The sequence below is a fragment of the Panthera pardus genome, unplaced genomic scaffold (assembly GCF_024362965.1).
Source record: "Panthera pardus isolate Hobbes unplaced genomic scaffold, ASM2436296v1 HiC_scaffold_13, whole genome shotgun sequence".
Taxonomy (NCBI): Eukaryota; Metazoa; Chordata; class Mammalia; order Carnivora; family Felidae; genus Panthera; species Panthera pardus.
In genome coordinates, this window is record NW_026526688.1 from 59750838 (window position 1) to 59775447 (window position 24610).

Here is a 24610-nt window from a genome sequence, read left to right on the forward strand (position 1 = left end):
TTTAAAGGACTTTTATAAGGAAGTTTAACACTGCAGGTCTAGATACATTAAAAATAAGCCATTTTATGGTCAGGGAAAGGTTTTCCTCTTATCCTCTGAATTTTTGGAAGGGGTGGGGAGGGAGAGCATCTGTTCCCTCCAGGAGCCAGGTGACAGACAGCAGGAAGGTCTCTCACTCGGGAGGCAGAAAGGCCGCAGGCCTCACAAGCTACCACTCACACTCAGGTTCCAGCAAACACGGATACCTCGGGAGCTAGGAAAATTAAGTTTCCTGGCTCTGCGGCCAGACACAACTTCTGCTTGTCATCAGATCCTCATTTCTTAGTATGCCTCAACTCTGAGGGAGGATTAAAGGAATCGATTGCTTTTTAGAATTAAATACATTGAACAACTGGTCAGGAGTTTATTCACTGTATTTTAGGACACCAAGTTTTAGCAAATTCATTCATATGTGTACATAATAACAGAGAATAAATATGCCCCAGGATCTCTCTTTTAGTGGCGGGGGCGGGGGGCGGGGGGGAGGGCGGGTGTGGGCATGAGAGGAGGGAATGGAACCCGCGGCTTGGTTCTCCGTGCTTCTCTTACCACATGCGGTGTGATCGGTAAGCCACGTGTGCTCTGAACCTCACCACTGCCAGCTACTTAACCTCTCCACGCTTCAGTGTTCTCTTCAAGAATGGGAATGATACTACCACTGAGCTTTCTTATAAAGTTTCAGTTTTATTCTTACTTAAAGCCTGTTTTAAAGTTTATTCTTAGGAAGTTTAAATGAAGTCCTGAATGTAAAAGTAACGCCAAACCTGGCTTCCACAGAATTTTAGTTTCCTTTTCCTTTCCTTCAACACTGATGAAATGTAAAGTTTGGTTTGTACCGAAATCTCTTCTAAGATCTCAGAATCTAGCAGGAATTCAATTCAGACTTTTAAGAGCAGACATCAGGTTCTCTGCAGCCCTGTCCATGAATTCAGCGTTGCTACAGAAACTGTCACATGTCAAAACATACTGTCTCCTCCTTCCTCCTTTTCCTCTCCACAGCTAAGTGCGCAGGAGCATGAGACATCACCTTAAAAATGTATACCTCGTCTCTGGCTGCAGTTTCTACAATGAAGCAAATCTGATCTGGCTGCTTGAGCAGCAAACAACAAAACCTCCCAAACACTTAACGTAACCCCGAGTCTTCAAAAGAAATGCTTGCGCAGAGGGCATGTCCAGGTCTGGAACCCATTATGGCTCAGTTCTCCAGGGGCGGCTTATCTCTTCCTCTGACGCTATCAGTTGCCAAGGAAAGATAAGGACGAAAGTCTACTGCCGTGCCCGGTCGGAACGTGAATATATTCAAGAATAATATAACAGGGGTTGGGCTGCGGCCGAGAATGAAAAGAGAATGTTGTAATACACTGGACTCATTTACGTTCAGATGTTAAGTGGCTCTCATGCTGAGGACTGAGTTGTATACTCTGATTTAAGGGAAAAAAAAAAACTTCTTACACCCTACAGGAACAGTTGCAAAATAACCTATCCCTCTCTACTGAGTGCAAAGTACTCTTCTGTTACATTTTAAGGGGAAGTTCATTTGTGTCTGCAGTGACCTCAAAGGTTAATCATATTACAAGGGTGCCTGGGTGGCTCAGTCAGTTAAACGTCTGACTCTTGGCTTCACCTCAGGTCATGATCTCAGGGTTCATGAATTCGAGCTCCTTATCAGGCTCTGTGCTGCAGTGCAGAGCCTGCTTGGGATTCTCTCTCTCCCCCTCTTCTCTGCTACTCCCTCACTCTCTCTCAAAATAAACAAAGAAAGAAATAAACTTCAAGAAATTAATAAAATTACAAATCACAGTGGAGAACAAATATCTTGAAATTCTTTCTTTCTTCCGGAAATAAGAGTTCCAAGAGGGTTTGACATTGATGAAGTTCAAAAATGAAATATAGTCACAGAGTAGAATCTTTTCATTCCTTTGCTAAAGACTATGATTCAGGACAATTATTCAGCACAAAACACATTTTGTGAATCTAAGCCTTTCCTTTCTACTACTAAAGGTACAGAACGAAAGTATATTCCATACTGAGGGTTTGAATTCCACCAGAACGCAGAACTCCGATGAGCTTAATTCTAAGTTTGACAACTACCTGGAGTTTTTACTTTCAGAACTGTCTCTTTCCTATACTGAGTTTGCTTACATTTTCTTCAAATTATTTTATCATCTGTAATGATATGAGAAGCCTTCATTTAAGATGAGAGGGAGAGGCGGGGCGCCTGGGTGGCGCAGTCGGTTAAGCGTCCGACTTCAGCCAGGTCACGATCTCGCGGTCCGTGAGTTCGAGCCCCGCGTCAGGCTCTGGGCTGATGGCTCGGAGCCTGGAGCCTGTTTCAGATTCTGTGTCTCCCTCTCTCTCTGCCCCTCCCCCGTTCATGCTCTGTCTCTCTCTGTCCCAAAAATAAATAAAAAACGTTGGAAAGAAAAAAAAAAAATTTAAAAAAAGATGAGAGGGAGAGGCAGTGGGAGAAGAGAGGAGTTCCAAGTCAGGTCGTTCTATATGGTATACTTGCCGGGTTGAAAGGCAGTTAATGAATACTGGTTCTTGCTCAGTAGCCCTGGCTTCCAGTCACCACCCACCAAGATAATAAGTACATTCAATCTTTAAATTACACAAATTTCTGGCTTTCGTTATTAGTCTTGGAACCCATCAAGGATAGGCCCTAAGAGGAGACAAAGCGGGAGGCTCATATTCAAGAGTGACCATGAATTTCAAGCATGATGCCTCCCTTTACTTTGATTCACCTTCATGTCTCCAGGGGGTTGGGAAGGGCCTCTACTTGCTTCCACCCTCAGCCACAATCTGAGGAGACCCCTCTCCATCACTCAGCCCCACTAGGCTCAGTCTCCTACAAGTATAATTAGTAGATTAGGCTACATTCTTGCTCTAAAATTCTGAGTAACTCCGATATGGGGAAGTGAAAAATAATGCCGAGCAACACCTATCGGGAAGTAGATCAGGGTGCCAGAGTTTGTTCTACTGCTAATTAGCTCTCTCTTAATATTCTGAGGACTTAGTTTCTTCCTAATTATTGTCCCCAAAGGAATACATACTCATTGTGGGAAATTCAAGTATAAGAAAGTGAAACTACTTGAATCATAAAGTAAAAGTGAAAATTCTTCCCCATCACCACCCACCAGGGAAAACCACTGTTAATACTTTAAAGCTCTCCTTCCAGAACTATGCAAATATAAATACATATAACACATTTATGTTTATAGTTTGGATTTTTGTTTGTCCACAAACATTGGATCGTGTGTCTGCATTTTCCCTCAGGGATCTTTTATCTTTCAACAACGTATCATGGCTATCCATGCACGTCAGCACACACAGATGCACTTCACGATTTTCAATGGCCTCACGGCATTCCATAGTACAGATATGCCATTCTTTATTAACGACGGACATGTTCTCCTCAAGGACTCATTAGTACAAATAGTGTTAACAATGACGATCCTTGCACAACTTGCATATTTGTTTTGAGTTTTCTGTGGGAAAAATTTCTAGAAATTGTCAGGTCAAAGGGTATGTGAATTTTACATTTCAATGATTACAGCCAAATTGCCCTCAAAAAGATCTTACGACTGTATCTTTATCTGAAAAAGGAGGAAAGAATAGATGATCTTTTTCCAACTGAACTTTCAAGTTAATTAAGAAGCTTTTAAAACCAGGATGGAAGATGGGGCAGCTCTGAAAGCCAGTCTGCTTTTAGCTAGTCCACTAATTTCAGGCTTTTTCTTCATTAGCAAGCATTAAAACTTTGTTTGGCTTTGGTCTTAATTGCCAAATTGACATTTTTTCGCGGTAATACGGCCAGCCAAAAATGAAGGTACTGTTGGGGCGCCTGGGTGGCGCAGTCGGTTAAGCGTCCGACTTCAGCCAGGTCACGATCTCGCGGTCCGTGAGTTCGAGCCCCGCGTCAGGCTCTGGGCTGATGGACGGCTCGGAGCCTGGAGCCTGTTTCCGATTCTGTGTCTCCCTCTCTCTCTGCCCCTCCCCCATTCATGCTCTGTCTCTCTCTGTCCCAAAAAAAAAAAAAAAAAAAAAATGAAGGTACTGCTTTGGGTAAGAAATGGACGTCCTGGCATTTGGTAGATCATCATTTTCAAATCTTACTTATTTAAGGAACAACATACTCCTTTCCAGGACTGGTTCCCAAACGTTTGTAGGCATCAGAATTATCTAGAAAGGTTGAGAAACCAGATTGCTGAGCCCCATCCTCAGAGTTCCTGATTCAGTAGATCTGGGATGGGGCCCAAGAATTTAAATTGCTAACAGTTTTCTAGGTGATGCTGATCTTGTTGGTATGGGGACCACATTTTCAGAATCTCTCCTTTTCAGAATAGTCTTTAATTACTGGCACAGACTTGCAATGAACAGACCATTAGCTTACTCAGGGTAGACGGTGCCTTATAGGAGTCTGAATGACAACCAGTCACTTTAATTACTGCAATAAATCTTCTTTCTGTTGCAGTTTCACTACCATGACATACAGGCCACCTGCAAAGAGCAAGCTACAAATTCCACATGATTGCTCCCCAAGGTTATATCTTATGCCCCAGACCCGCTCTCCCTACAGGACCAGTACTTAAAATTCACATAAGACAACTACAAAATAATTGTACCTCTTTCTCCCTCTTTTTTTTTTTAAATGCTTATTTAATTTTGAGAGAGAGAGAGAGAGAGAGAGAGAGAGAGCGAGCAGGGGAGAGGCAGAAAGAGAGGGAGACAAAGAATCCCAGGCAGGTTCCATGCTGTCAGCACTGTGAGCCCGATGCGGTACTCGAACTCATGAACTGTGAGATCATGACATGAGCTGAAGTCAAGAGTTGGACACTTAACCAGCTGAGCCACCCAGGCGCCTCTTCTTTCTTTCTCCCTCTTATAAAGGAAACTCTTTGTTGATCAGATACTACTACTATGGATACTGATGCCTTGTTTGTTATTTAAGGCCTTAAGTTTAAGATGATCACCAGGTACTTACAGCCACTTACATTACACATATCAAATAGAAAAATTTAGCTCTCAGTTATTCAAGTTATAAAAGAAAACATGAGAAAACAAATGACGTATGAACTTGAATCTTCACCATGACTGCATATAGTGGATCCACAGAGCACTTCCAATGTATTTTCCTGTTCTGGATCTTATATCTAAGAATGAAAGTGGTAAAGCGTGTAGAGGTGTAAAATTGCACCAAATGTACAAGTTAATATCTGCACATTCGTGATAAAAGAGTGAATTTTGTTGGAGAAGGGAAGGAGGGAGGTTGCAGGAAGTACTGTTTGAAGAAGAGATCTAATCAGGATGTGTTGTCAAACTAGAGGCTTTTTCACCAGTTGTGCTATACCTGGTTCATGGGGTGTTTTAAGAGTGAAGTCATAGCATTAGTAGTTGAATTCAGGTTAGAGCAGATAATTTAGTAATGAACTGGCCAAAGGGCCCACCAGGAAGGGAAAGAAGTGAGAGGAGTAAGAACAACGATCCTGGAACAACTATTTGCTATCTCCAACTACAGGAAGAGGAAGCTTCACTCATTCAGATTACTTTAATTTAAATTTGTGGTACCTCTGAGAGTTTTTCACAAATCACTCTGAAAAGGACTCTCAAGTCCTTTGGAAGAATACATCACGTTAATATTTAAAACCATGGCTCCAGTTCCCACCAACATTTGTCGAATTCTTTATATAATCTTTCTTAAGAAAGTTATGATTTTAGAGTCTCTTAAACTCATAACCACCTGTCTTATGGGTAATCAAAATCAGATAATGTTACTGAAAGAAGAATAAAGGGGTTAGTAAGAAGTGATAAACAGGCCCTAAAATACTAAAATAAATACTTTATAAAAGTATCTGGAAAGATTTCTCACATTATATAGACATATACGATATATTTTGACCAATCTGTGACTGTATCCCTTCACAGAAAAAGTGATTTGCATACTTTCCATGACACTTCAGTGTGACAGGCAGGGCCTGTCTCTCTCTGGTGAAGCCTTCCCCAGCTCCATCCATGTGGGATCCTCTCCAGCCATACAAGTGCCCGCCACCCTCCAGGCACATAACCTTCTCTCCACCTCTGAGTTTTTGGGTGTGGAGCCAAGCTGCCTTTTCCACCCAGCTTCAGCTTCTTTCAGACTGGTCTGCGGTCAGGTCTCAGCTGTCTCCTGAAGCTTCCCCTGGTGCTTCTGGGGCTGAACACGCACCCTTTCCTTTGAGGGCTTTGCATCCCCTTATCCGCTTCAATGCATAGTCCTCACCAATGCATTCTGCTGCAGGCTCGTCTCTCCCCCAACCTAAGAGAAGGCCTGGCCAACGTTTCCTTACTCATTCGGGGACCTGCTGAGTGCAGGACACATTGAGTAAGTGTTTGCTGAGTAAATGAATAATACCGGATTTATTTGCTAGCTTTTTAAAAAGCATATGGAAAGATTTTAAAGCATGTCATACTCCAATGGTAACTTTTTAGTGTTTGGAACTCACCCTTCATTTATTAGGAAGTTGGCAGGGAAAATTTGCTGTAGGATGTTTTAGTTCAAGTCCCTGTGGCACAACTTTTTTTTACCTCATATATTCTAATAAATCTTAGATAAAATTAGAATTCTATGGGTTAAAGAATACCACAGCAGTCACACAGTCTTGTACATCGAGGGTATGTGGTTGTGAGTGGAGTCTAGGACACGGTGAGGGAAGCTGAGTGAGTGAGCTCTATGTTACCTGACCACTCTGGGAAATACTTCCCCTTCTCAAGGTTCGTTTTTTCCTCCTCTAAAACAGAGGTGTGTGTATGTATGTATGTATGTATATGTGTCTGTGTGTATTTTATCCTTTAAAAATGTCATATACATATGAATTTTCACATCTATATTCATATATATATATGTGACATTTTTAAAGGATAAAAAGGATTTCACAGGATTGTTGTAAGAATATAGAATGTATATAAAAAACACTTTGAAAATTAACAGTACCATTAAATATTTATTGAATGAATGAATAAAGCTATTCATGTGGATTTGGGTAGAGAGAAAGACCAGTCAAAAGCAATCTTGGGCACCTGGGTGGCTCAGTCCGTTAAGCGCCCAACTCTTGGTTTCACCTCAGGTCATGATATCATGGTTCGTGAGCTGGAGCTCCACACTGGGCTCTGTGCTGACAGTGTGGAGACTGCTTGGGATTCTCTGTCTCCCTCTCTCTCTGCCCCTCCCCTGCTTGGGCTCTCTCACACAGACACAAAATAAATAAATAAACATTAAAAAAAAAAAAAAGCAACTTTTACTTCCAGGCACGGTCATGATTATTAATTTTTAATGGTAATGTAGTCATTGTTTTCTGGAGGTAATTGTGGTCTGAAACCAAACAAAAGACAAAGCTATTTGATTCTCACAGCTAGATACATTACTTTCTCATGGATAATAGTTCACAGTAAATGCACACTGTAAAACCCTCATTTTTATTTATTTTTATTTATGTTTTAGAGAGAGTGGGGGGTAGGGGCTGAAGGAGAGGGAGAGCGGGAGGAAGAGGGAAAGGGAGAGAGAGAGAGAGAGAGAGAGAGAACGAACCTTAAGCAGGCTCCATGCTCAGCACAGAGCCCGAGGTGGGGCTCAATCCCATGACCCTGGGATCGTGACCTGAGCTGAAATCAAGAGTTGGATGCTCAACCGACAGAGCCACCCAGGTACCTCTAAAAGCCTCACTTTTAATGGGCAGGGGAAGCACATCTACACTGTCCTCTAGTCTGCTAAATTACAAGCATGACTGATTCCTTCTTCACTTTCACGGAAGTTCTTGGTAGATGTGCTGTAAAGCTGTGATTATTCTTGAGGCAATAGGAGAGGTACCCATGCTTGGGCAAGGTGTGGTAAATTTGGCAGGGAAGTTCCATTTCCGTAACATTGTTTCCAGCCCAGGAAATGTCTCAGGTGGCCTGGTATGGGTAAGCTGCTGCCAGTTTTTCGGGCATGGGCTTGCTTCTCTGGGATGACATCATTTGACTGAATTCTTTACTCTGCTTGCCTCTGCATTCAGTTAGGCTCCATTTTTCTTGAAGACCTCATGTGTTCCCCAGGATGGCTGTGTCTCCAAAAGCCTAATATGGAAGACCTCTAATTCATGTGATGAACCTACTTGACTATTAAAACAGCAAAAGCATTTACTCACGTACAGTTCAAAACCACTGTACAATGGGAAGACTTTCTGATTATAGTATAATTATTACCTAGAATAATGGGCTATGGCTGCAGCCTTATGTCAACATAACTCACACAGTACATAAGTACTATATGCAGTCTGTTTATCCTGAGGTCTAGGAACTGGGATCGCTGAAAATCAAATGTAAACTATAAATGCTCTTTCTAAACTATGTAAATTTCCTCTGACTTGAGCTAAACAGAAGATAAACTGACCAGATGGAACCTATGATTTTTGCAAGCTAAACTTTCTGTTACCCTAGCTCAGGGGTTGCTCCAACTCATTAATTATCCTCCGTTTCCCAAATTACAGTATACCCAAAGGGTATTATGTCCTGAAATATAAATTAGCATACAAAATTCTAAAACGTTTGTAAGGAAATCTTTTATTTATGCTACATGGCCTACTGATGGTAAACCTTGCTGCCTTTAGAATCCCTTCCTGGCAAAGCCACAGAAGCTAGAGTGAGGTCAGATGACATTATATACTTCCCTGGTCTTTGAGTACTATGATATCTACACAATCACACATTTGTTTCAACATCTCTATCATTTTGGGGGGGGGGGGGGGGCGCGTAACTGGCACCTGGGATTTCTGTGAAGCTTTTACATCTAATACAGTTTTACTGATCACGCTCAGGCTTATGATGTAAACAACAATGTGTCATTTACTGATGTCTGAGATACAGCTTTCTACTTCTCCAAGACTAGGGAATCACAACCCATCAAGTCATCAACTTCTTAAATGTTTTAATCATGCCCTCCAAGAGATCATGGAAAGAAAATGAAGAGGAAAGAGGCCGAGTTGGATGGGAATGCCCTTTTGTTTCTCTCCTCACATGGCACCGGGAGAGTAAAGCTAAGGATAGTGAAGCTCACCTCCTCTAGTCGCTAGTTTAATGAGAGGCCAGCAGAGACCCAGGGGCAACATGGGTTGCCTGGGAAAAGACGGCTGGCTGTGAACAGCTTGAGCGAGAACCCCCAGCACATCAGAAGACAGACGGGATGACTGCCATTTCCTCAGCTAGTTCAGAAAATAAAAGGAGGCAGCATGAAAGCAACAGGCCTGTGAGTCACTGACACATTTCTGAGCCTCACTACACCAAGATGCAGACAACTTAAGACAACTACACCACGATGCAGATTTCTGGGTGGTCAAGGAGAACACCAGGTGTATGTCAACCTTGCCAGGATATGACCCACAGGTTCAGTCAGATCCTGTGGTTTCATAATACTTTAACCTTTAATCTGACTGCCGAGAGCTAGAATGCCCTATTTTTCTGATTCATAATTTTAGTTGAATGCCTCTCGCCAACAAAAGCGATTCTTTTTTTAATGAAAACTGCAGAAGGGATACGGTATTTGAAGCCAGACCAAAAGCAGCAATGAAAGGATGAGCTGATTAGCTCAAAGTCAGAAGAGAATCCATTAAAGCCATCGCGTGAAAGAGAAAATTACACCCACATTTCAGAGCAGAGCCAACCATATCACCAAACTTTGTCTCAAGATAATCAGTCTTCCTCATATTCTTTGCTAATTCTTCAAATGAGTAAATTTAACAATGTACTGTATTACTCTGTGAATGCTACATAATTTATTTTGCTTACTTCGAACACAGTGACCCAGTAATTATCGTACCACACAGGCTGTGAAATCATTCATTATCAATGTCATTCTGAAAGGCGACCTGATTATAGATGTAAGTAGAACATTACAGTAAAATGAAGCAACCGGAGCCACTATTTAAAAGTCCAATCTGATAAGCCTTCTCTTTCATTATCAGATTTGCATTTGGCTTAATGAGTAGACAAAATCAAAATGATATGGTCAGAGAGACAATAAACACCAGGCAGGTCAAGCTCGAAGCCGAGCTGTAGAAGTCACCTGGTGCCTGCCTGGGAGCTCCCGACATTATAGGTACACAGCGGGGACAGACGCGGAGCAGCCAGAGCACCTGGTACACAGGGACTGTCACTCCATGGCTGAGCCGTCCACTCGACACCACTGTGACACTTTCCCCTCAGCTGCCGGCCAGGGCAGGTGGCCAAGTTGCAGAAAGTGTCATTGTGTGGTTCCCTCGGTAACCCAACCGGATTCTTCCGTTGGGATTCTTTTCCCGGGTAAACTGCTCTTTAGGATCTGAAGCATTTAGCATTTACCCTGAAAACCTTTCCTCCTGAACTTGTAATCAGCGTTCTTACATGGACTTTGCCAGATTTGCCATCTGTGCTTAAGCTTTCAGAAAATTCTGTAGTTGCCCAGAGTGCACACTTTCAGATGGTAATATCACCTTGCATCTCAGGATGCTTGGTGTGCTGGAAAGAAAAACAGAGTTGGGAGTCAGGAGGTGCAAGTTCCCACGATAACTGCACCTTCAGAGTCAACCAATTACACACTTTATACTTTTTAATCTGTAGGGCGGAGGGAAGGACAGCTGCCCGACCCACCAACCCTACTGGGATGCAGCAAAAGCCCTGGTATTTTTTTACAGGAATGAGAACTTGGCCCTTATCAAAAGAAATGGATTTCATAAGTCTCAACCTTGGTACGCTTGTGATGGGCCGGGATCTAAATCTCTAAATATAAAATAATTCCCAGTAACTTCCTCGAGTGCACTGCCAGATTTTATCACTTATTTGTCTCCTGAAGCAAGGAAGCCAACTTGAGTACAGAAAAGGTCTGACAGCTTCACGTACCTGGTGGTTTACCTGACCATCCACCACCACCTTGAAGAGTTCTGGAAAAGCAGATGCACTGACAGTAAACAGTAGAATTCTGTGTGTTGCAAACTGACAACTCTTGCTGGTTGTGAAGATGGGCCAAGGAATAGCCTGCACTTGGACAACTGCCGTCTTATCCCTACATGATTTTTCTGCCTTTCAAGGAGATTCGCAAGTTCTTATGTAGCATTGTCTCTTGCAAATACAAGCTTCCCCTTGGAGAGGCACGGTCTAGCTCCTTATCTACTGTCCCTGGGTATCTCCGGTCACTTGCCGGGATGGATCTGTAGTTGCTGATGTGAACAGTATGTGCTCCAACACTCTGTTACACAGCACAGTGACGTGAGGTGTAGGAAAAGTATGGAGCACGTGTGGATTCACTCTATTAATAAGTGCCTAAAATAGATTTTTTTAATCCACCTATCACCTTCCATATAAATGCATCCATGTATGGTTATGAACACAAGTAGGAAATGAGACTTGATCAAGAAAAACTACAAATTCTTCCAACTCCAGTTTTGAATTAGTTCATTTGTGGGTTTACACTGGGATATGCTTAACTTCAATATTCTGTTAGTAGGCAGATGTTGCAGACGACAGCTTAGTCAAATGACAGGATCTTCACTCCCCCCGCCCCCCCCCCCCCCAAATACTGAGTCAGATTTTCTCTTTTCACTCTCTTTTTGGGGCAGCCATCTTCCCCCAAGGCTTTAATTACCACCTGTGGAGATAACTGCCAACTCACTGTCCGCACTTTGATCTCCCAGAACGTCAGATCTAGGCATCTAATTGCCTGCTGGATACCTCCACTTGGTAGGTTCAAAACCAAATTTGCCCCTCCTTCAGAGCTGTCCCACCTTTTGTCCCTCTTGGCCCTATCCAGCCACCATCTGGCAGGACCCTGGGAGGAATCCTTGATGCATCCCACACTCCCTTACCTTTTGCATGCCATCAATACCAAACAAGTGCAGTCAATTCTATCTTTTAACTTTGCCTGGACCCAACTACTCCAATCACTTCCTTTACCACTAATTTAGCTGAGACCACCAATATCTATTTCCTGCATTATTCTAACCATTGCAATTGGTTTTCCTGTTTCCCAGCTGACTACCTATAGTGTGTCCCTGCAGTGTGCTAACCACCCAGCAATGATACAAAAGTAGAAGGCATCTTTATTGCACTCAACAAAGGCATAATATGGTAAAGATGAGGTTTGATTTATGTAGCCACTGCAAGGTAATACAAAAAAAAAAAAAGCATACCATTAAGAGCTCTTTCAGAGTCTAAAAAACTCAGTCTTAATGTTAGAGAGATGCAATTAACTCAGTGAGGGGCGCCTGCTTAGCTCAGTCTGCTAAGCATCCAACTTCGGCTCAGGTCACGATCTCTCAGCTCGTGAGTTCAAGCCCCGCGTCGGGCTCTGTGCTGACAGCTCAGAGCCTGGAGCCTGCTTCTGATTCTGTGTCTCCCTCTCTCTCTCTGCCCCTCTGCCATTAGCGCTCTGTATCTCTCTGTCTTTGAAAAATGAATAAAACCATTAAAAAAATAAAAAAAAAAAAAGAAATTAACTCAGTGAAATAATCAGGAATAGAATAAATTGGTATACCAGTGCTGTTTTAGGAAGTGTATGTATCTGAGCATTTCAGAGTGGAATGAGATTAATGTGATTAGGATAGGACATTTTTTAAAAAAAGAAATTTCTGGACAAGTGCATAGGTAGGTTATTACAGCAGCCAATCAACAACACAAACCACACATATACTAAGTGCAGGGCTCTGTTCCACTGAAGTGATGTGTAAAGAAAAAAACAGTAAGACAGTCCTTCTCATGACTACGGAATTCAGAATTCTGAGGTACAGTATATTGTGGATGCCGAAGTCAGAATTTGACCTTAGGCAGACCCTGTGTGTACATTTCTCCAGCCAAACTCAGGCTTCTCCTCTCCCAAGTGTCTGTTTCACACCTTCCTCTCTCCTCAAAATTCCCTCAAATGCTCTTTTCCCCCTGCCCTCAACTGATGACCATGCTTTCTGAGTTGCATGAGAAACTCAGTTCACTGAGAAAAACAGAAACACGCAGTAGAGAACTGCCATGAGCTCCCCCTGTCTCTTCCGTCCACTTTTGCCTCTGGCCCGCAGACTGCCTTCTTCCCAGGGTGACTATGGGGACACCTCTGTGTCGTTTGCAAAGCCCAAGCGCTCTGCTTGTGCACCAGATCCCTCTGGCCTTTGGACAGACGATGTCAAGCCCTTCATCCTTTGTTCTTGGATCCCTCCCCAATCGCTTGCTGGAGTATTCAGTGACTGATGAAGATGGCACACACTCAAACATTTGGTGTTACAAAATAATATGGCTTGCTGTGAGAAACAATTGTGTCAGCACTCCTGGACTCATCTTGTGGACTTTGAGCCACTTTTCTGCTATATTTGTCTCATCAAGCTGCAACCCCCACCTGGCATTCCTTGTCCTCCTCCCTGGCTTCATTTCCCCCCATAACACATAACTCCACCAGAAGCACTGGGTGTTTAGTTTGTTTATGGTTTGTCTCCCATCCCACCACTGGAAAAGAAGCTTCACAAGGGCAGGGGTTTTTGCAGATGTGTCCACTGCTTTATTCCCAGAGTCCAGCCAGTTCGCAGGGCACTTGCTCAAGGATCTTCAAATTAATGAGGCTCCAGCCCTGCCATTTCTGATCCATGTGACTCCAGGCAAATTACCCTCTTGAAATCTCCCTTTTGTCATTTTTAAGATGGTGGTGCTGACAGTACCATGGGATTGTGGGATTGGGTTAAGGATTAAACGACAAAGTGTGTTAAACATTTTAGCACATTTTCTGGTGTGAAGTGTCCAACAAATGGTTCTTATTATATGGTTACTTACAATATAATAATTATACATTAGCATTCAAGGTTACGCTAAGTTTACCTAGTCCCAAACAGGTACTTGTTTGGGAATTTGGTGGACTGGCATCAAGAAGAAAAATAAAAGGTCTATGAATATGTTTTCCTCCTATTATTAAAGACTCCATTCAAAACCTAATCCTGACTTTAAAAATAATGAGCATATGCGGTGCCTGGGTAGCTCAGTGAGTTAAGCGTCCGACATCGGCTCAGGTCATGATCTCACGGTTCATGAGTTGGAGCCCCGCATCAAGTTCTGTGCTGACAGCTCAGAGCCTGGAGCCTGCTTCGGATTCTGTGTCTCCCTCTCTCTCTAGCCCCTCTCCTGCTTGCTCTCTTTCTCTGTCTCCCTCAAAGATAAATAAAAACATTTTTTAAAATAAGAAAATTTAAAATAAATAAAAATAAAAATAATGAAATACAACTCAGTAGTACTAATGTCTAGACTGAGGTTCTATGGTAAAAATTATGTTCAGTAAGGAAATAACCAGTAGGCATCTCGCATTGACTGGCCATCCAAAATAGGTCCCATAGCTGACAAATGGGCCTCACTTCTGCCCTACTGCCTGGGCCCTTTTCCCATTCTTCTCTTCCCCCTCTGCTGTTAACAAAGACAGCTATTGCTGGGACCCTCTCTTCCCGTGGCTCTGCAATTCCAGGGTGGGGTCTCTTGTTAGCACAAGGGGAGTATGAAAGGAAATGTACTTCTCCGTACCTTTATTTTCCCTTTAGGGTTTAAATGGAAAAAGAGAAGGTGGGGTCCTTTCAGCCATTGTTGCTAGGATTAAAAACCTTGGGAAAAAAAATCAAGTTGGAGCTTTGAGTGCATGTTCCCACAAAACCCATGTTATATATAGTGGCTCAGTTCTATGGTACTATTAATAAAGCAGAATATTTCAGCTATGATTTCTGGGCTGTCCTGGGAACCTAACCACAAAGTGGGACATAATTTCAATAAAAAAGTATGTTCAGAATTCTCAGCAACTAATTTACAAATCCACATTCAGAATCTAACCCATCTGAAAGGAGAGGGTTGCTAATTCTCAGTAGGGTTGGCAATTTCACAAAGATATCACAAATGTCATGAAAAGGAGGATCAAGTTGAAGAGTCTTATGTATGGTAGTCGAGTGGAACTTCATTTCTATTTGGATGGGGTACCTGATCCTAGTTCTGTAATACCAGCAAATGTGTTGGGTCTAGCTCAGAGAATTTTGTGAGAACTGAGTGTCGTAAAAGAACATAACATGGGGAGCTTGGGTGGCTCAGTTGGTTGAGTGTCTGACTCTTGATTCCAGCTCAGGTCATGAATTTGTAATTCGTGAGTTCATACACCCAACTTTGTGCTGACAGTGAGGTGCCTGCTTGGGATTCTCTCCCTCTCTCTCTCTCTGCCCCTCTTCTGCTTGCAAACTCTCTCTCCCTCAAAATAAATAAGTAAACAAACAAACAAACAAAAGAACCTGACGCATCCGGCAGAGCCTGGTTAGTGATAGCTATTTAACAAAAGTTAGTTCTCTTCCTTCCCCTTGGTGAAACTTCAGTGTCTATTCTTTTTACTTGGTTTTGTGTGTCTTCCTATGAATCTATTTTTAACACTTACATAGAGAAAAAAAATGCAACATTTTGCCAATAGAAACCAGAAAATGGTTATTTGCTCATTTCTTCTGGCTGACACACCTTGTCTGCAAATGGCAGCTTCTCCCTCAGGAGGAAATCTTTTCCATCAAATAAGCCTTTATGCCTTCCAAAAGTCCATGCCAAACTGTGAAAATCACCATCTTAGCTTCCCAGAGTGGTGAAGCTTTGGCAGTTGGGCCAATGCTCATTGAGTGGGAGACCGGGAACAGACGTTAACTAACCATCCCACATTTTCGGTTTCTGTCCTTGCAGTCGTTATCCAAAATATACAAGTAAGGGAGCTCGCCTAACTGGAATGGCATATGTTACATATTACGGTTAACCCTAAAGCACATAACCATAAGACAGCGAAGACTTACTGCTCAGGAAGAAGTCTGTGCCATTAGTAGTTAGTGGAGTTGGGCAGAAAGCTGTAAACGCCCTGGTGTCAGAATGGCGTTTCTCCTTCCTGGACACCTCAGGCTTTCCTTACTTCCACCATATCTCCAGACCTTCCCCACAAGAATGGGCTACTGCATGTTATTCATAAAATCTCCTTGGATGAAACCTTTCTCAGCTAATTCTTTATCCTTTGACAAAATCCTTTTTAAAACAGCTCTTGAATAAGTGCAGCCTCACAGGGATTTTCTAGAGCCAGAAACCTGGGACACAGAACTAGGCAGAATTAAGTGCCTCAGTTTTATCTTTGTATGATCCTGGACAAAACTCTTATGTTCCCTACACCTGTCTTTAAAGTCTGGTAGAGTTTCACTTCTTGTTCTGTGTCTCAAAAGAATATTATTAGGATGAACCAATATATTTGATGTGTTTAATTATTAGGATGAACCAATATATTTAACTTTCAAAAAAGAGTTGAGTGCTCTTTTAAAATAACTTTAATTTTTAAAGCTTATATTTAGTGTCTGTCCTCCTCCCCCCCAATCTCCTTGAAGAGAATTATTTTGCAAGATACTGAACAATAGGCAATTTTAGAAGCATAGTGAACTTTGATTACCCAATGTTTATCTGGATCTTCTGAAAGAAATGTTGAAAAAGTACAATACCTTTTGATATGAAATTGTTTATGTTGAAACATACACCGAAGGGAAGATGGTGTCTAATACATATTTTTACAGTTCTCAATGATTGTGAAAAAAGATCTGGAAAGTGGGAGTAAAAATCAAACAACTGTTGAACAGATTAATAACTTCCTCTTGAAATAATATCCTCACCACCTTGAGCAGTGCAGACTCCTTGACAATTTCCAGGAAATTTCAGTAATACATAGTTGTTTCAAATATAGTAGAGTAGAAGAATTACTACAGTCTAGGGAAAATAATATTTTGGGGGTAGAAAGAAGCAACTATTCTCCAAGTAGGACAAATACTACAGCCCTTCTACAGAGATGACAATATTGTACGGTATTTGAGATCAACCACAGAGCAATGTGGTGAGTGGCATTCAAATTTCATTCTGTTAATCTTAGAAAGTCTTAAAAGTCAACTAAAGCACACAAAGACATACTGAAGCATACCAGGGCTACTCCACACAGGACATTTCCCTATTGTTTACTTAGTCAATGTCCTCACTTGCGACAGACTGGACATGCAGTCATTACACTATTCAAAGCAGGTGAGCTACTTTATTACACGAGCTGTCAAATTAGGACTCATGGATTCCAACAGTCCCCCAAAAGAAAGCTATGTTACTTTCTTAACCATCTACCCATGCTCTTCACTCGGATCAAGTTTTCACACAGCTGAAGAGATGGTTAGAATGCTGGCACGTTTGTTATCTGCTGTACTTGCCTAGTTTCTGATTAATGGATGTGGCATGGGCACTGGGCAACCCTCATTCTAAAGACAAAAAAAGATAAGTATCAAACAAATCTTATTTTATATAAAATAAATAAAAAATAAAGCTCAGGAATTAGTTGAAATACCTGCTGGTTATATAACTCTTGCCTATTTAGCATACATTTATTGTTCAAAGTACAAGAAGGCACTCACTGTAAGGCATACGGATGCGTATACTTCATACTGTTGCCCGTATCAATCAATGTATACAGACTAGGAGGAAAAATTCACTTATCACGAAATCGAAGTCTGCCAGATCTTGCAAGTAATATCCCCTTTCCTTGAGGACGTGAAAATATAGTAAAAAAGCTAATGTACTGTGAGCTCCAGAAGCAAACCAAACCAAAATGCCTGGACAATTAGTGGGACAATTTTTCCTTAGTGGCTGTTGTTGATGCAGTTCTGACAGGAGCCTCATAACACAACTAAGAAGGTGTCCTGAAAGGCAAAACTTGGCAGTTTCCAAAGTTGGTTAAGACCAAGGCTGAGCCTGGAGGATGGGGGAGGTGGGGGAGTGGGTGTGATGGTTAGTTTTTCAATTCATGCCTCCAAAAATCGGGTCCGTTCATTTCTGCCTTTCTCATACTAGTTCTCTTTGACTACAAATCAAAACGTAGATCCAGCTAGCACGGGGCTCTAGAGACTCCCGGGTCTGAAGAATGCATACCCTCCTGGTGTTTGGCCTGCAGACCAGCAACTGGGCTAGGCTGGTCCCAGCTCAGCAGGGTGGAAAGATGCCTGTGCGCCCCCTTCAGTCCCCAGCAAGTGCAAAACTCGCTAGCCTGACTCAGGGCTCAAGTGGCCAAACTCTCCCATTCTGGAGTCAGAACCACTCACCATTCCAGACAGAACCTCCCCGAATGTTAAATAAGGCAAACAGGGAAGAAGCCCCCAGACCCAGGGTGGGGTCCGTTTCCTCCGGAGGCCAGCTCCCAGCTCTGCAGACTTCTGAACACACAGCATACCAGAGTGGGCCAGCCTGACCGTTCACAGAACCCTTTCTCGTTGGCCCCGCCGTGGCCGTCGCTGCACGCCGCTAACTCTGCAGCCACGTCCAGGGGCCCGCGCCCGCGCCCGCCCAGCGCAGCTAACAAAGCAGCTCCCACCGGGAACTGCAGGGGCGGAGCTGCAGACCCCCTCTCCACCAGCGAGCCTCGCAAGACCAGCCTACTGCCTTCCAGCCACAGCACCCTGGTCGGGGGAAAGCCCTCAAGTGACAAGCAAACTTTCTTTGAATGGTACTGAGGTGAATTCCCCCCAAAGAAAGGAGGATGGGGTTGGGGAGGGGCAAGGGCGCAGTGCTCTGGTATGGCTCCAGATGAACGGACCCTATGGACCCTTTCTCCCCCGCTGCATCCCCCTCCAGCGGCCAGGGAATGAGGTCATCCCCTCATCCCTTAAATCTCCGCCAGCCTCGCTTTCTCTGCCCTTCCACAACAGGTTTGATCCCCGTTTGAGTGGGGCCACGATAAGCGAGGGATGGGGCCAGAAAAGTTTATGAGGGAGGGATCATCCGTGGCAGCAAAGCATCTCCAGTCCCGATCCTGTTAAGATGAAGCAAAATTCCCATCTGGAACTGTTTTCAGTGATTCTTGCTCTGATCAGGCATGGGGGAGGGAGAGGGCTCCGTGAAAGGACCCTCCTCGGGTGGAAAGTCTGCATTTAGAAGTTACTCTGCCTCCCTGCTCCCCACCCCCTCGTCCACTTTTAAAGCCCTCCCACCCTAGCTCGCCGACCACCGAACCCTCCGCTCCTTTTAATTCATACATTTCTACCAGTCAAGGGGCCAACTCCCCCCGCGCCTACCTCGGGTCTCAGAGCCTGGGGCCCCGGGGCTCCTTTACTCCCAGTCCTGCCGGCTCAGCGGGCTGTGGCCACCAGCAGGTACCGGCGCTTTATACGGAGCTGCACAGCACCGCTGTGTGACTCAGTGAATCTCTGAAAGGCTTGTGTCTATGGTCCTTCAAAATAAGAGTCCTCAGAGGAGGCGTGGCTCGAGCCTAACTAAGCTAGCGGCCCCAGGTTAGCCAAGGCTTCCCGCCCCCTCCTTCTGGCCACCCTCCTCCGTTTGCATCTTTCTGGTGCCCCTTCCAAGGGCAGCCAGCGATGAACCAGGCTTTCTCAGAAATTTCAGGAAGAATTGATAATGGGAAAGAATTTAACTCCCCCCACCCCCGCCCCCAGGCCAATGGAGATGTTGGCTGCCAAGTCAGGATGATTTCCCCCCAGTTTATGATTGTTTTTCCTTTATAGACTAAAAAGAAAAGAAATGTCCAATGACTCTGACTCCAGGGCAACATTCCCCGGGGCCAGGAATGGAAGCCGGAGGTGTAATGGAAGCAGCCCCGAAGGAATGAATCCTCCGGGCTGGAGCTTGGGGTAAGGGAGGGTCCAGTTCCCGAGGGCTACTCATATTTAACTGGGGTGCTACAGATTTGCAGGTACAAGCAGAACGTGCAGCATTTAAATTAAAAAGTACAAAGTAACCTGTGATACGCTCTTTTAAAGTAAAAGGATAATTTCTAGATTTCCATTAGTTTACTCTGTTCTGAGTGTCAATGAATAACTAAATTTAGGAACCCTTAGGGTAAGAAGTGTAACTCATTCTGATTTAGCAACATCTTAGGAACGCGTTCCCTATCGGCCTTTTTCTTCTGTCATAAACTACAAGAGGCCCTGAGTCACTTGTTTTAACCTACGTGGGGATGACTCTAGAGTGTTTTAAAGTAGGAAATGGACACATTAATTCCCAAATTAATTTCCTGCATAAAATTTGTTTGATTTATTGTGGGCCCAAACCTAAAGCCAGCCAGATCAGCAATTTTTCCTTTCACCAACCCTCCCTCTGTGCGTAATCCTCCAGTAGTCAGTTTGGCACACGATTATTTCTGTCCTATTTCTCCTACAAGCTCCTTGACCACTGTGACCAAATTTCTTTTACACACAACAAGCTGTCAGTAAAATAAATGAATGAATGTTAGTACCTAACATTTACTGAACATCTACTGTTGGGGCAGGTCCTTTCAAATAACTGCCAATAATGCCAACTAGATTTGAATAGCCAGTGGACTGCATATTTAAAGTACCCAGTAATTTTATCCCTACCTTCATTATTAGTATTGAGCAGTCGGGTTTCTAGGTTCACAGCCCTGAGCCAGATATTCTACTTTCCTCTCTCTGAAATAGATCTGTAAATTTAAAATATCTGTAAAATATTCAAATAAACCAAAAGTGGATATTTCACCGTAATTCTACCAGAGATAAACACTGTTAACAGCCTACAGTCTTTGCTTCCAGACTTTTGTATGTGTATTTAAACACATTATAAAACCGAGATGAGATCATCATTTACATATGAATCTGTAACCTACTTTTTTTTTTTTTAACCTACAATATAATGCAGTCCTCTTTCTAGGCAGAGCCCGAGGCACTGCCATCTTTTCAATTTTTGAGAAGATGAGCAGGTAAAAACCTCAGTATTTCACTATTTAACTTTGCCTTTGACTTTCTCGGGTGCTCATTCCCGTGTCAAATGGCCATGAGGGCGGCAGCAATGACATCACTTGGCGCATCACAGGGTTTTCTTTGCAGGCTGCAGTGGGACAGTGAAGAATGAACTCTAAAATGGGAGTTAGGATTTAGTGATCTGTGCCATTAACTGTGGAACTCTGTGAAGTTTTCTTACTTCCACCATAATGGGATTAATTTGATGAATTTTAAAGTTTCGGTTCTTAAATTTTAAAATATTATGATCTAAGAGTCCATTCTCAGCAAGAGCACAGAAGGAATAAATTAGATAAGCATGAGTTACTACCACCTCACATGCTTCCCCACCACGGGAGGGTGTGGAGGGTGGAACAGACAGGTTGATTAGCTGCAAGAAAACATCCAATTCCTTTACTCTCAAGAGGCAGCATAAGAAGGGTGACCCCTTAGATCTGCCATCTCTGCCTTATTCCTTCCATAGGAGCCCAGAAAGCAGCATTCGTGTGGACCAGTTTTCATTTCTCAGAGCTCAAATCCAGGGGGATTTAAGGAACTGGTGCAAAACACTGAATATTTTAACGTTTTCAACTTTTAAGGCTCTTATGCATGAAGCGTGGGAGGCGTGGATACATCTTAGCTATCACTCTGGCAAGTCCCAGAACTGTGAAAACTATTATCTGTAGAAGCACTGATAGGAATTTCTGCCGAGCCTGAAAAAGAACACTCTATCCTCTCGTGCATAGTGAGGATTTTGATCAACAACCTTCTCTTTAGATGGTTCTTCTTCATTCTCCCTTAGCTAAACCTTAAAGTTCTACGGTTTTAAGGTAAGATGAAAGGCATAGAGAACAAGTATGCAATCAACTTTTATTTGACCAGGGGCTGCACTCTTTGGATTCTGTCTGGCCACACTGGAAATATTTGACATTTAGGACTTAAAGGGTTGTGTTTTAGGACTTTTGACTAGCTTCACTGTTAGCATGCTTTGGCTCACAGACCTATGGCTTCAAATGGGCAAATTTAATTGTGGAGATGAAATAACTTGCTCAAGGGCCTGGTTGTTTGGGGAGAAATGTGGAACGGGTAAAAGTAATCCTTCAAACCATTCCTTTTCATATTCTTTTCATATTCTCTCGCACAAATGAAAAAGGTGAAACATAGGTGGTTAAAAACTAACAGAATGACAAAAGACAACTAAAAACAAATGGCGTTCACTGAACAAACAAGATCTTGGCGGTGAAGCTAAACCATAGAGTATATATATAGATATACAGATATAACTGCTAACTGGTGCCACACAGCACCTATCTCAGATATGCACAGCATAGGGAACAATAGTTTATAAAATGGATAGCATCAGCAAATGCCCATTCAAGAAACAACAACAACAACAACAAAACTACCAACTCTACACTGATTGCTCAACCATGCTTTTCTAACATATAAATTAAGGCCAAAATCTGTATTTTCATTCCCTTTATTTACATGTAGCAATAAAAGAATGTTAGTATATCTTCAGGCATTTTATCTAAAATAATATTTTAATGAAAATTACCCAAACCTTGGGATTTTCTTAACTCTTGGCTTTGGGGTTGGCACATTTTCTATATGGAGGCTTTTGCTACGTATTCTCTCAGAGTGATCAATGCTGTGCACAATACGTTCTGATATCAATTCAGCATAAGGGAATATTTCCATTCATTTCTGTCACTTTGATATTATTTTTAAAAAGTTGCTGATTTGGCTGTTGCTATACTTTTAAAGGTACAAAATCGTGGCTGAATGGACCATTTCTTTCATTATAGGTAACTACTTTTGCAATGCTTCCCAATCACATACAGCCAGCAAGAACAAGCCTAGGAAAATAGTATACAGCCAGTATAGATTTTATCTGATGTTGGTTCCAATTAATATTATTTCTGTGAAAATGTTTCTGGGAGTAGAATGCTTCAGATTAACTTTAATCTGTATTCATTTTAAAAGATGTACACCTTTAAAAACTCTTGGACCACTTTGAATATGGACCTTTTCTAATGAAGTGCAGCATTTTATACGAAACACATTTGTTTCCATAACAACAACTACCAAATTATTTTAACAAAAGAAATCTTTAAACATGAAAATGTGCATCTTCTCAAGAGGCTAAACACTGTGCATTATTTGATCATGAAGACAGACCATTAGGGGAGGAGGTACAGGGCAAGCCTCCAAGGACAATTCATAGTTTCAACATAAAAACAAATTAATGTATTTCATTGGCCAAGAGAACTTTCTGGCTCTTTGGTTTGTACATAGCTTTTTATTAAGAGGAGGGAGAAGGGGAAAAGAAATGGACTGTTTGTACTTGTGTAAATGTGACTAGAACCCAATGAACATAAAAGAGCATGTGAGAGGGAACACGACAACCAGAAGGTCTGCAGTTGTGGAATGCAAAAAAAATTAAAAAAAAAAAAAAGATCCTGCAATTGTAAACAAAAGAACGGATCGCATTTGTGTGAGCAAAGTAAGCCTTGAGCCTCCAAGCAACTCGAGAGGAAGCACAGAATCTGAGCCAGCAGGGGCCTGAAGGGATCTACTACAAGGGTACCCTGTAAAGGGCATGGGCTGTGGAGCCAGACAGATTGGGGTCAATCAGAGGCCGTCTCCATGACCTTAAACTCACAGAGCTTTTGTTTTCTCATCCGAACAATGGAGGTAAATGTATTTACCTTGGAGTAGTGTTGAGAATATAAAGTGAGAGGCTGCGTGTATAGTGCCTAACATGGTGTTTGATATGTAGAAGGTAGAGGCTGGTGTTCTTCCCCTTTTAATGTGTATATTTATAACCTTCTAGTGTCTCAGGAATGTATTTTACACAATACAGTCTTTAGTTAGGAACGGACTAGAAAATAATAACCCGAACTTTACTTTGTGCTGACACTATGCCAATTACTTCACACACGTTCTCACATTTTATCTTACTCTACAACCCGTGGGGAGATATGGTTGTTATGGCCATGACCCTCTTCATGGAGGAAGAAGGTGAGCACAGGGAGGTTAGGTAACTTATCCAAAACCAAACAGTGGGTAAGCAAGTGGAGGAACAATGAATGGCATAAATTGTTAACTCCAGAGAACATAAATCTGGAGTGAAAAGTGCATAATTATGGTGAGTCCACTAACAATCTCAGGACACTACGATGTCCAACAGTAAATCGGCAATTTATTACTACAAAGTTTAACTGTACACAGTGTCAGTGTGACCTGAAATAGTTAAGGCAGTTTCTAACCATGTCCTGCTTCACCCACAGAAGAATCTGACTCATTATTGAGTATCCTTTTCCAAATCAAATGAGTTATGCTGGCTCTGATGGAATCATCCACAGATTCCACGTGGATTACTGAAAAGGCATAGTTAAGAGCCGGAATTTGACTTTTATGCGACTCTCCTGAGTCAATGGCGAAATACTGTTATCAGTTGACTGGTTAGTTTAACTTCATCCTACATTAGAAATACCTTAAGCTGTGCCTTAAAAATACAGTGACTGATAATAGATAAATATGACATAATCAGTTTAAGATTACACATTTTCAGATTTTATACTAATCCCAACGGCAGCTCAGGAGGTTATGGGTGAGATGATTCTCTTGATACTATTACTTCTGGTGACAGCAAAATAAGGAAGCTTGTGTTACATTTCACATAGATGCTTTGGACACTTCGAAAACAAACAGATCAGCCAGCATTCCATTGTTGCTCCCAGAAACACAGGAAGTGAAACTACCTCAGTAATGGAGCTGCTGTGAGTGTTGCAGTGCCT

The 24610-nt window shown here is 42.5% G+C and overlaps 1 protein-coding gene and 1 long non-coding RNA gene across 4 annotated transcripts in view; both read right to left on the reverse strand.

Moving 5' to 3' along the window:
• PALLD (palladin, cytoskeletal associated protein) overlaps window positions 1–24610 on the reverse strand; it is a 406924-nt gene that overhangs the window by 70631 nt on the left and 311683 nt on the right. The gene's annotated exons all lie outside the window — the stretch shown is intronic.
• LOC128776528 (uncharacterized) lies at window positions 7000–19452 on the reverse strand. The gene is made up of 2 exons (XR_008421637.1): window positions 19131–19452; window positions 7000–8130 (listed from the first exon to the last, which is right to left on the reverse strand). It is a non-coding gene; the product is annotated as an uncharacterized LOC128776528 (long non-coding RNA).